Raw genomic sequence first — 14,722 nt, forward strand, 5'->3', positions numbered from 1 at the left:
CGCCCCGACAGAGTCTTGCCAAGGTGGAGCATATTTTCCCCGCTATCAACCGCGAAAAAAAAGGAAATAAAAAGAGAAATAAGCATCGTACTCCTCACCTCCTTGCTCCTCAGACGATCATATGGAACAGTAACAACATCAATAACAACAATAATATTAATCGCTTTTATGCAGAACTCTCTATCTCACTCGACCATCAGAGGACCGTAAGACACACACACTCTCAGCCATGTAACATTCACGTCTCAAAACCAGCCACTTTCTTATCCTATCAACCCCACGACCTTCCCCGTTACACACTCTCCCACACCCGGCATTTCCACACTAACTCACTCATTCCTACACTTTCGAGCCACAAGACCAACCACCAGCACCAGCACCAGCCTCCTTCTCCTTGCTTGTACAACTCCGTCTGCCGCAAAGGCACCACCACAATCCTGCGACCATGTGGGAGTCGGACACAAAAACGCTTAGTAACCTCAAGAAAAATGACCATGGTAGCAAACGTTAACCCCGCCGCTGCCCTTTGCCACATGGTACCCCCACATACGCACACACACAAGCACACACACGCTCCTTAACCTCCGCATCGTCCACTTCCCGATCAACTTACTCTTTCAATAACCATCGCTGACTCCTCACTGTTACTCTCAAAGGTCATGGTACAAAAAAAAAAGCTAAAACAAATTTCCTGCCTCGTTACATGTATTGCAATTGAACGCCCTATTCGCCGCCGCGCCAATTCGTGTTGCCATTTCCGCGTTACAGTCAATATTCATGATCGATGGTTAATGGCTATGATCAACACAAGACACAGGGTACATAAACTTAACACCACCGGGAGCACCACCACCGTCATCGTCATCACCACCACCACCACCACCAAACCCACCGCGCACCTCACTGTTTCTTCCCGTGTCACCATTCGCTATTACAGTCATCTCTCTTTCCCATTATCACACCGGTAATCAATTATCCACCGTTACCTGCGACACGTCCCATTCTCAGCCACTAAAAGTAAAAGTATCTACCCACGACCAGTTTTAGCACCCCGCCAGCCTCTACACCTCCTGCGCCCGTATCATCCCCAGCCATCTTGATCAAAGCCACCCACCACACACTGCTTGCCTGCTTAATATTTCTAAACCTACCTTGACCTTGCCCTTAACACGTAACAGACACTAGGAACGAGACACTCCCCTTCACTGACTATTAACCACGCCGAATCACAACCACTCCCTCTACTACTACTACTACTACTACTACTACTACTATTGAACACTGCACTACCACCACTATCACCAGCACCGCTACTGCCCCTCCACCCTAGCCTTTGCAGCTACAACAACGCACCATCTCAATCCATCCCTTCCACCTCCACCTCGCTGACTCCCTCCTGCCCACCACCACCAGCACAACCATCACCCAGGTCACCCCCTCACCCTCATCCTTCAGCACCAGGAGACTGAGCTCGACACACAGACAGTCATATTTATCTCTCTGACGGCATCTAATTCTTGCAGTTCACCTCCAGTTCATCAGTTTGTCAGGGGAAAAAAAGTTGCCTTGCGACTTTCAAATCAAAATGTTTTCGGCATATTTTGGGGCAGAGTTGAGCTTAACAAGTGTCGTGCGAGGTGAAAAAGAAAGGAGGCAGGAGGGTGGGCAGATGCTGTGGGCGAGGTGAGAGGGAGGAAGGATTCATGGTGAGGTATTGAGATGTTAAGACACAGTTTCCGTCTTGCAGTATAGTTCTGAATCACGTGTTAAAGTGTACTTCAAGTTTGCCCTCCCTTAAAATACAAACTGAACCTACTACATAGAATTCGGTACTATGCTTCAGCGCTCCCAGGATTACAAACTAAGCCGGCTGTGTATAAATCTGTTAAAATCCAGGTGGCGGCGCAGGTAAATTTACTTGTCACTGATTGCGCCACGTGAGGTGCATACGTTAGGGGAGATTTAGGTTAGATCCAAGTAGTGGCTCCCCCATAAATTGCTGAATCTTAAGAAGCCATTGTCTCATCCGAGGATACAGATAAATTCTCCCTCGCGCTGCCTCGACACTTCTAAAGCAATTAAAAAGATATAGAAATTTCCGTGAGCTGTAAATGTCGCGGGAGTGAGGAAGGTGAAGGGAGGTGGGTCATTTATATCCGGCACTTTGGGGAGACGAGGACACACCAAGCCCGCACGATGGGTCTCCTTCGGCCCTCCGTCAGTCAGGTGGCGTCGCAAGGTGACCTTCACTCCATTACCTTTAATTTTTTCAGGTAATTAATCAGCCGCCCGATGACCCGTAAAGATGGGTTACATGATAAAGGAAATATTGGCAGCATAAGAGAGTAATTGTATCCACATGTTTTTGCGTTTACAGAAGACTTTTACATATATTCTATTATCACGTTAATGACCACTAATAGTTACCTCATTCGTATAAACGCTCGAATCAAAAGATACGCGTCTCGTAAATCATGCCTGGCTCCACCGGCGAATATGAAGAGAGGAAATATTATTAACGTATGAATGCTTTCATCTTTATTCGCTTAAAATTGCCAACGCTCAAACATTCTCTTAAGTGTCCGTCAATCATGCAATCCTGGGCACTCTTTACCCAGGCATTAGCATCAAACCAAACACTGAAATCCACCCACGAAATCTTTACATATTAAATATACACCTCCATTTTTTCTCCGTCGTCTTGAAGAGCGACAAAAAAGAAGGTTTGTGCGTTCTTACATGACATGACTTTTCCTTAATGACTCTCACGAACCCAAAGTGCAGAAAAAAAAAAAACAGATAAACCATCAGCACGAGCTACGGTTTTCACTCTCCTTCCTCGTCCATGCAGAACGGACGTGGATGCTGCCTCGAGGGGGAAAGGAAAACTTGTCCCTTAACCTCAATGAACACAGGAGAACCTCACACACACCCTCCACCTTGCGCTACCCCTCAGGACAACCTTTACTAGTCTTCTTTTCCTGGTCAAACCACGCGTGGCTGTTCCATTGAGGGAGAAAAGCTGCCCCTTAACCCTCAATAAAGAGAAAAGGACCCAGCACTCACCCTTGCGCCACCCCTTCGCTGCAAACACCCCTCGGCAGCCTCCCTCCCCGACGCATCAAACCACAGCACGAGGGTCGACAATGCCTCGCACGGCCTCGCCCTTTTGACACGTACACAAACCATTAAGCTCGCGACGCCACGAAACCAGTAAACCTCCCTCATAAACCATTCTGTCTTCCTTCACTCCTTCCTCCCTCCATGCACCTCGTCCCTCTCTCTTTCTCTCCTCTTTACGTTCTCTTTCTCTCCTCCTCCTCCTCCTACCTCTCTCTCTCCCGCCCCTTGAACGAACGTAGTCAGGCGCCGTTCTTACTATCAGCCGGGGTTATCGCAGATGTATGCATATGTATACTGTAAGGGCTTGCCAAACACATCCAGCTCCCTTGGTGCCTGATCGAAGAACCGCGACCAGATTCGAATTCGCCATTAATATGACACACGACTGAAACATTACTAGACCCTTTTTTTTTTCCTCTTCTTTTAGACACGAGTAATTTAAAACAACAACCGGATCTGAGCAGCAACTTTAATAGCGTGATAAAAAAGCGAATCACATCCTGTCGGGGAAGACTTATGGAGGTGGATGTGTGCTTCAGCGACTCAGGGGCTGTGTGTGTCTGTGTGTGTGTGTCTGTGTGTGCGTCTGTGTGTTCCTCGGTGTGTAGGGAAAGGTGGAGTGTGAAGACTTTGATTCATCGCTCTCTCGGCCCGAAAGGAGACTAAGAGAGAAAGTGGGAGGGCATTGTTGATGGGAGAAAAGGTTGAGCAAGATGGTGGTTTCTCCATTATGGCTGACGAGTGTGAGGAAGAGGAGGAGGAAGGAAGGAAGGACGGGAAGAAGGAAGAGAGGGAGGGAGAAAGGGAGGGAGAGAAGATGCCCTGATAGATATGAGCAAAGACAAAAGAAGGGAATATTTATGGCTTGTTTTTATTTGTTTGCTTTGTGTGTGTGTGTGTGTGTGTGTGTGTGTGTGTGTGTGTGTGTAGGAGGATGGGTGGGCGTGAGTGTGTGTGTGCGCGTGTTTGCGAGTGTGGGTGGGCGGGCGTGAGTGTGTGTGAGGGTGTGTGAATGTGGTTTCTGCACGTGTGGTAATAATGGGACAACGTTCGCTTAAAATTTTATCTACACAATTTATATTTGCATGATTTTATATTCCTTTTTTTCTTTTTTTGATAAGTGGGAACCTCCATCATTCTTATTGCCCAACATTAAACTCTTTTCTCATTTTCTTTTTTTTTCCCTCCTCCTCAGCCATAATGACTGCACTCTGATATTTCATTTTACATGACTTTGGCAGGCAATATATTTCCCGTTCCCGCAATGAGCGCCTCACAACAAACCAGTTCTCTTTAAACAGATTTCACACATCACTCCCTCTTCCTCTCACTTCAGGTCCTCACCACCTCTACTCTCCCATTAAGGAACAATCCCTCTCTTAACCCTCTCATTTCCCGGCCCCGAACATAGCCCTCCCAGCTCTCCCCTCTCCCTCTCTCTCTCTCTCTCTCTCTCTATTCCCCTTCCTTCATAACGGCCTCCCCCTCAGTCGAGCGTCACAGTCCAATGTCTCAAAAAATGCCCGGCAGTAATTCACGAGTGGACATTCGCTGCACATTACAATCAGATCTCGTACGTCTTTCCCGTAATTAAGCGTTATGTCATTCCCGACTCCAATTGGCTCTCATGACAGATGTTGGGGCTGAGCCATCACATACCAGGTCGCCCTTCCCGCCTTCTCCCCCTTCATCCAACGCCTCCTCCTTCCTTCCTCTGGCCCCAATAGCTATACCATTACCTTCATCCTCCTCATAGTCACCCACCCGCTAGCTTTCACCTCAGCCTACCAAGTACTGTCTTCATTTCGCCCACGTCGATTCCTCGTATTGCCCTCTCCGCTTCCTGCTCCTCCTCCTAAAGCCTTCCTGTGTATTACCTGCCACCAAGCACTGCCTCCACTACTATTGTATTTCTATGCTCTCTCTCTTCGCCAGCTCATAATCCTGTTCGCAGCACGGGTTTGTTTTTATAACCCAGACTCACCCGTGCTCTTTTTTTTTTTTTTTTCTCCGCGTCCAGTTCATCCTTGTGTTGTTGATGCGCTATTTGTGTCGGCGGGCGGGTCGGTGTCAGGCCCTGAGAGGAACATTTGTCCGGAGTATCGATTCGCTTGTTGCCAGTCGATGCGGCGAAGGAACCTCGACGCCGGGCTGCTCGCGGGGGCGGTGCGCGGTGCATATGGGTGATGTAAGGGCTTGTCTGTATATTAAATGAGGGGAGGATATTGGCTCCTAATTGGTAATCTCTTGTAACGAAAAAATACGCCGGCAACCATCACGCAACTTCTATTAATTATTTTCTTTTTTTTCCATACATATATAATTCGTGTCCGTTCAACCACCACGAGTGGCAAAAAAATTATGAACCCCATACACAGTCCAGCGTCCATTTTGACAAGCTGTCCAGACCGAGATAAAGGCGAGGTATTGCGTAATTATCCTCGAATATTAACAGCGACAGGTAAGAAAGAAGGACGCCTCCCCTCGCCGCCCTAGAGGAAGGGCTGCAGGGAGGGGGCAGACGTATGGGAGGAAGGAACACCACACTCAGCAAGCCACGATAAAGAGAATCGGGTAAGAGGAAATAAGTGAAATGAACGAGTTGGTGGAGGGTAACAGGGAGATTGTCGATAGATTATTGAATAATGCTGCAGGGGGTCAGGAAGGGAGGACGCAAGATAAACGTTAAACAATATGATAGTTATATGAGTCAATATTAAATATATGTATGTATATATGTATGTATGTATGTATGTATGTATGTATGTGTGTGTGTGTGTGTGTGTGTGTGTGTGTGTGTGTGTGTGTGTGTGTGTGTGTGTGTGTGTGTGTATATAGATAGATATATATATATATATATATATATATATATATATATATATCTATATATATACACACTCACACACACACACACACAGATATTTATATTAATTAGGAGATAATATAAAATCCAGCCCCAGCATCGTGCCCGCTTCATATTTAACACGAGGACAATGAACATGAAACCTCAAGACAAAAGAAAAACACGAGACCAATGAACCTCACCTGCCGGCGCTGCGCAGGTGGAGGCGAGAGCGGCGGACACATTAACAAAGAGAAGGGGAAGGAACAACGAACGGAACCGAGGAAATGGAAAGAAGCCGGCACGGATGGGAGCACAAGATGGAAATCGGCGAGGAAATCAGGGAAAAAAAAAATAATGAGGAGAAGACGCGGTCAAGTCCATAATTGAGCCACAAATCAAGGAAGTACCGCATCCATCAGCTCCGCATGACCGCAGCAGTAATACCGAGCATTTCTGTGGCGAGTCGTTTTTCCCCATAAAGTTAGCGGAGGCGGGGAGGGATGCTGCGGGCGCGATGGAGTGAGTTACGTCTCTGTCCAGCGGTGGTGTGTGGGACGACCGACGAGACGCACCGCCCCGCCGCCCCTCCTCCCTCCTACGGCCGCGCACGAAGGGCACACTCGGGAGGCGACGTGTAGGAACCAAGGAGTGAGGAAGAAACGAGCTTGATAATAAAATGAGTCTTGTAAACGTGAAATCACAGGAGAGATTTACGACGTGGAATGGTAAAGTTCAGGAAATTTGTTGGGTTTTTTTCCATAAAGTCTGGTGGAAATGCCGATCCTGAGTGACGTAAAGGAAAACTATAGAGTATCAGACGAACAAAAAGCTACAATGTGTCGTTACTGTCGTAACATGAGAAAAAAAAGATAAAAAATATGTATAATAGATTGTGAAGATATTGATTATTCTTATTCATGTTTCCTCCCGACACAAATGGATGTGAAAAACTGCAAAACCACACAAAATTAATAACGAAAATATAACAATAACAACATAATGTATACCTCCAAAAAGTGACAAAATATATAATGAAAAACTAGTTAATGGAAAGAAACTGAGGGAGAGAGAGAAGGGGTTAAGGGGCAGCGGGTAACGTTTCCACAAAGTAAGCACGAAGAGAAAGGAAAAAACAAACAACAAACAGGCAAGTAGGAAGCCGAAGGTAAACAGGGGAAGAGAGCAAAACAACGGGAGGAGGAGGAGGAGGAGGAGAGGGAATAGGAGAACGAGTATGTGGAAGTGGGTGAAGAGGAGGAGGAGGAGGAGGAGGAGGAGGAGGAGAAAGAGGGGGAGGACCAGGAGGAGGAAGGATTCAGTCTGTCACGAAGTTACAAATGGAATGTAAACAAAACCTCGACGCGAGACACACATGAAAACTTGCTCCGTCAGAAAAAAAAAGAAGATATCCAAGAGAAGAAAAAAAGAAAAAGAAAAAAGAAGGATGTTGACGACCCACAACGACAAAAAAAAGAAAACCTCATCAACAAAAACAACCTAAACCGCCGCCACTTGCAACAACATGAATTATGACAACTAGAGAAATGTGGGGAAAAAAAGAATGAAAACAAGTATCACGAATGTCACAACAACCACATCACATCATCAACCACCACCACCACCACCACCACCACCACCATTCTCACCACCACCAACACCATCAAAACCACAATTCTCACCACCACCACCACGACCAGTCTTCCCCCAATACCACAACCACAACCACCAACAACAGTACCAAAGAAACGCAAATACCACAACCACCACCAACAACAACAATACCAAAGAAACGCAAATATCAATATATCCAATGCCACTAACTCCATCACCATTGCCATGTTAAGGTCCACACGCCATGTTTCTTCCACAATCACAAAGTCAATGGAAATTAAAATCTCTCCCCGAACTACCTCAGTAAGGACCCGCACCATCATTTTCACCATCACACCCACAATCAGCATGAGAGAAACCCGCAGAAGAAGTAAGAATTAAGGTAAATTGTATAATTCTCATGTGCATCTCTCTCTCTCTCTCTCTCTCTCTCTCTCTCTCTCTCTCTCTCTCTCTCTCTCTCTCTCTCTCTCTCTCTCTCTCTCTCTCTCTCTCTCTCTCTCTCTCTCTCTCTCTCTCTCTCTCACACACACACACACACACACACACACACCTGAAATCACCTCATTCGAATCACTCACGCGGGATGTTATTTTTTTTTCCTCTCTTCCTCCGGCAGAAAACCCGGCGCGCAATACTCACCCAAACGTCCACGTCATTTCCTCTGATCACCTCTCGAAGTCATTACAATCGAAAGACATAAACAACAAACCGACGCTGAAGGAGAAGGATAAAAACAACGAAATTATTAATGGGAGTAAAAACAACAAGACACACACACACACACCTACACACACACACACACACACACACACACACACACACACACACACACGTAATCACTGTCCACGAGGTACGGAGGATGTCATAAACACTGCCCGATGCAGCTGTCGCTTGGGCCTGACAGGTGACAAAGGACCTATACTATGGAGCCCTGCCTGAGACCCCTTAATGAGTGCTGAATAGGGGGAGGAGGTTGGAATGAGGAGGATGGAGAGGGGTGAGAAGAATGGACTGGATGGGGGGTGGGAAAGGAGTGGGATTGGGAGAAAGAAGACGAGGAGAAAATTAAGAGATGGAGAGGAGGAATGGAAAGAGGAGGAAGAGGAAGAGGAGGAGCAGGAGGAGAAAAGGGATGAGTCAGAATAGGAAAAATAAATGGAAGAATAAGAAAGAGAAAAGAACAAAATGGTGAAGGGAAAGAAGAGGAAGGGAGGATGGAGGAGGCACAAGAGGATAAAAGGAAGAATAATAAAGAAAAGAAGAAAGAAAAAAGAATATAAACCGCAAGAGGAGTATGAGAAGGAGTAAGTGAGGGGGAAGAAGAAAAGGAGCAAAAGGAGGAAAAAGAGGGAAGGGAGAAGGCAGAAGTGGTAAAAGAAAAAGAAAAAGAAAAAAATAAGAATAAAAAAATAAAACAGCACGGAGAGTAAGAAGAGGAATTTATGTAAGGGAAAACGGAGGAAAAAAAGGAAAATATGAGAAGAAAAACAAACATCTCTCTCTCTCTCTCTCTCTCTCTCTCTCTCTCTCTCTCTCTCTCTCTCTCTCTCTCTCTCTCTCTCTCTCTCTCTCTCTCTCTCTCTCTCTCTCTCTCTCTTACTACTTATCTGTATATAAATGCCTAAGAAAATTGCCCACAACGCCAGGGGGAGACGCGGGCCAGAAGCCTCTAGTACTTTCAAGATTCGTCGATTTTTTTCACATATCTTCGTATTTTTCATTTAAACCCGGAAGGATATATTTTGGGGGGGCCATTACGGAAACATCAGTGCCATCAACGTCTCTGTGCCGTACTTGGAAGGCTGGTAAGTAATGTTTAATCAAGGTAGAATAAGAGTAATTAATTTTCCTACGCGTCTGCCTCCTCTCAGCTGATAATTTTCATGTGCGCCGGTGATGAGGAGTGTTCGGGGGAGTAACGGCAGAGGCAACGGGATTCAGGTGATTATTGGCACTTGTTTCCCTGTAGCAAAGTAGGTCAAGGGTTTGCTTCACCTGTGCATCTGCGGGTTTTAATTACACAGGGATTTTTTTTCTCTCCACATGGGATCGAAAGGAGAGAGAATACACATGCACCTACCTGGGATTTTTTTTTTAATGATTTGACATAATCTGATATGGTGAAAAAAAAATATCTTAATATTCGTGCGAGGAAATATATGCTAGAAAAGTGAGGCTTACAATATAACAACCGTAATAAAACGTTCAAAGCAAACGAAGAAAAAATTAATTGATGTTCTTCACACACACACACACACACACACACACACACATACACACACACACACAAAGAGGAATAATGAAGCAGGAGAGTCTGCTAATATGATTCCCTTGTTATCAAAAGCATCTCACCCAGCATATAAATCCCTGGTAACGGCGTTCGTCTCAACATACCAAAGTCAAGTCCTTAAACCTCGCCGGGGCAGCCTTGTGGCCGCCCTCGGTATGCATAAAAGTAGCTCCTCATAGACAACAATTAGCCGCGTGTACAGGCCGAAGTGTCGTCCGGAACAGGCTGCGGAGTTAGTGATTGCAGCCAGGAATGCCGCGTCTCCCGGGCTCGGTGGGAGGGCGTCTGGGGGCGCCTGCATAAAGGGCTGCACCGGATTTCACTGTAATTGCTGCATTTATTCATTTTTTTTCTCTCATGTTTTACAAACACGAGTACATGGCCTTTTTTTTTATATTTTGTTATATTTGTTTTTGTTGTATACTTTTTTCTTCAGGGAGGGCCATCAGAGAGCCATATATGACGTAAATGGACGGATAAATAAATAAAAAAATAATAAGCAAACGAAATGTTCATCTGGATGAATTAATTAAAGTTAAATATATATAAACATAAACACACAAACTCACACACACACACACACACACACACACACACACACACACACACATATATATATATATATATATATATATATATATATATATATATATATATATATATATATATATATATATATATATATATATTAACAAGTGAACACTATGAACATACTATGAACGCTTCAGCATTCTCAATACTGAATAAAAATCATTTTCCTGTTTTAAGAAGCGGCAGCTACCGCGGCCTGCACGGCAGGAAGTGGTTGAGTCTTGCCTTTGAGTTCCATAATATTCTCACCACACGAGGGCTGCCGCTAGACATTCAGGGAAATATTAGGAGAAAATCCAACTTTCTCACAAAATCATAAAGCAAGAAACGGAGACATTCGTGGCCGCAAGTCGGTGCCGCAGCGGGGTGGTGGCGGCGCGGTGCGCTGCGGCGGGAGCGCAGACAGGCCGCCACCCTGCAAGGGTCGGCCGGTGCCGCGGCGCCGGGAACAATGTCTCCCCGTGTCTTTGCCATGACATGAGCGGACTATGAAGCCATGACGAGGTGCTCCCGCGTGGCCACACACTGCGGCCACACCCAGTTCTCGTATCCAAATTTTCAGTATTAAGAAATTGTGCCATTACGGAGGGCGTGTGTGACCGCGACGCAGTGGAAAGAAATATCCAAAAATAGAGCAATAATTCCCCGTAGAATATTGGTCGTGGAGCGCTCGTCACACCATCCTGAGCGGCGGGCACAAGACTTCTTCCTCATATTAATCCCGACGGAGAAAAAATAATAAAAATTTGCTAGTAATATAAACATTCTTAGTGATATATATATATAATATATATATATATATATATATATATATATATATATATATATATATATATATATATATATATATATATATATATCTATATATATATATATATATATATATATATATATATATATATATATATATATATATATATATATATATATATATATATATATATATATATATATATATATATATATATATATATATATATATATATATATATATATATATATATATATATATATATATATATATATATATATATATATATATATATATATATATATATATATATATATATATATATATATATATATATATATATATATATATATATATATATATATATATATATATATATATATATATATATATATATATATATCTATATATATATATATATATATATATATATATATATATATATATATATATATAAAAATATACGAACTTTCTTCATTCATCCTAAATGCAAAAGTATTTTTTCAGTGAAATAAAGCTTTGAGAAAGTGAATATTTGAAGAGAATTATTCAGCGTTCTTATCCCGGCCTGGTAACATCCTCCTTTCCTAATCAAGTAAGTATGACAGTTTTACAGTGGAAATAATAACCTAACAAACGCCTGCAAGAAAATCATGTAGCATTAATGAACAAAAAATATATTTTGACAGTCGTCCCATAAACAGTGATAAACTTGCCGATAAACAAAATCATTTTCCTTGAAAATACTTGTTTAGTATCATGCGTTATAAATCGGCCACGAAGCACAGCCAGCAGATGTAAATGTGTTAAATCCTCAGCATTAGGGGCGAGCGACCACAGGCCCGCCACCAGCCGCGCCTCTTGATCTTTACCAAGTGTTATCTGCCACTGTTTAGGGTTAAAAAGGACTTATCCAACACAGCAGTAGAACTCACAATGCTATAGAATGCAGCAGGAGCGCCGCCCTTGGCCCTCGAGCGGCAGCGAGTGGTTTATAAAGGCGGCTTAATGTTTCCCCCACGGTGACGATATGGCAGCCGCGCGGCTCCCCGCGGAGCGACGGGATTGCAATGAGTAATATCCGCTCAGAATACCTCCCAAACAACTGTACGAGTCACCGAGGGCCACACACGCTCGGTATCCCTCCCTTCAGTGAGGCTCGTCGCTGGGAAACACGGCGCAGGCATCAGCGAGGCGTGGGAATGGGTCATGAGTGAACAAAAATCGTCGGGGGACAAGAAACATCGGATAAAGTGCTGGACGGTGAAAGCGATGTCCGCTCAAGATGTTGGATGAGCTCAGCCAAGGCTGCGGTCGGCCTATAGCGCCTTGTTGACTCCCGCCCGCCAGGAGGGGACGAAAGGACACGCGGCACGTCTTAAAACACAGACGTATCCCGGGGTAACAGTTGGTGACTTTACGTACCTCGTTTCACAATGCTTCAGGCAAGACAGGACCGCAGGACCGACACGCGTGTACCGTCCACTAAACAAACGTTGAAACGTTGCTGCGCTGGCATACGTACGATTATTGGCTACTCTTTCATACTTATTGCCTCTCGCTGGCGGAGTGAAATAAATAATGATTTTCTTTTCCTTCCTCTGTAGCCTACCGAGGGAGGGAGACACGCCCTGCTGACCGTCAGAGGGCGGGAGACAGTCGGTGAGAAATTTCAGTCTCATCAAGGCGGAGGAGGATTTGAACGTGCGAGAGAAAAATGTGTGGCAACAACTCTCCTACGGCGGTCTCCCCCTCCTCCCCCTCCTCGCATTACCCCTTCCTTCTTCTTCCACCTCTCTGACCCCCTTTCCTCTCCCCCTCGCAAGTTCTGGCACCTGCTATAATTCTCGTATTCTCGCCCCTCGCTCCCCTCTCTCCTTGGCTACACAGAAATTACGTGCCTTTAATCTCTCCTCCTTTACCCCCCTTTTCGCCCCTTTTCCCGAGCAGCGCCTCAGTGCATTACATTCCTTCCTTATTGTTTAGAGCCGCCTTTATCCTCTCACTTCCTCTCCTTACCCAGAAGTTCATCACCTCTTTTTACGCAGCCACGTTCTCGTAACTTCCTGCCGTTCCTTAACTCGGTTCGTGTATGGCATCTCCCGTTCCCTCCTCTCAGATGTTTACCGTTATATTTATTCTATTTTGTTTGCTTGTTTGATTTTAATGCAACACGGCTTTGCTATTGCTACTGATGAATACTTATTGATGGTGCCAGCAGTGCATACATATTTTATTCACTTTTTTAACCAAAGCAATCCTAACATATCAATGAACAGTCTCCATCTTCCCCTTTCCTCCTCTCTCAAGTCCGTCCCTCTCCCTTCCTCCCGCCTGGCACCCTCGGAACCCTCTCGGCCCAGCTCTTGGCACTCAGCCCACGAATCAGCCTCACAAGCCCCGCCGCCAGAGGGAAGCACCTTGGCGGGACTAGGAATGTTTACCATCGTCGACTAAACACATTCACGTCATGCATTACCTATCCTTCTTGTTTTCTTTACTCATGTGTTTGTTGGTTAATATGCAAGGAACACAATACTATTACCATTCATATACAGTACCTTGTCCCTTCGTCATGGATATATCGCTCATTATCATTGTCTATTCTTTAGGTGCTTAAAGGAACCAAATGTAAAGAATATTAGCTAAATAAATAAAATAAACAAATAAGCAACAAACATCAAACGAAAAGAAAGTTGCGAAACAAAAAAGAATATTGGTATCACTACTACTATTACTACAACTATTGCTACTATTACCACCACTAATAACAATAATAATAAAAATATAATAATAATGATAATAATAATAATAATAAAAATAATAACAATAAGAATAATAACAATAAAATAAAAAATAATCACACTACTACAATGAATACTTAGATACATATTAAAAACTTTGGCATGAGTGTAGTTACTTTTTACTGTTGTTATAATCTATTCCGCGAAGTGACAGTATACCTGCACCTTCTCGCTTCCCCCCCCCCCCCTTCACCTTCCAAGCCCCCAACACCCCCATGCCATCCGTGCTCATCACACCTCCTAAGCCCTGCTCGTCGCCACCACCACCTAGTAAACAGCGGAGCCCCGGGCAGCCCACAACTCACCCACTATTGCGCAACAGACACAAAAACAAGACCAGAGGAGTCACCACCCACCACCACCACCACCACCACTCACTACCCACTCACCACCACCACCACCACCACCACCACTCACTACCCACCACCACCACCACCACTCACTACCCACCCACCACCACCACCACCACCCACTCGCCACCACCACCACCCACTCGCCACCACCACTATCACAGCAACTACACATTATTTAACCGTTACTTTCCTCAGTACACACACACACACACACACACACACACACACACACACACACACACACAAAGACGCACGCACACACACACGTTAAGATGCTGTTTAAAGTATCACTCCACATTAATTTCCCTTCGCAGAGAATTTACATTCCCCCACAACCCACAAACTTGCTGT

Source organism: Eriocheir sinensis, chromosome 39, assembly GCF_024679095.1.
Source record: "Eriocheir sinensis breed Jianghai 21 chromosome 39, ASM2467909v1, whole genome shotgun sequence".
Lineage (NCBI taxonomy): Eukaryota > Metazoa > Arthropoda > Malacostraca > Decapoda > Varunidae > Eriocheir > Eriocheir sinensis.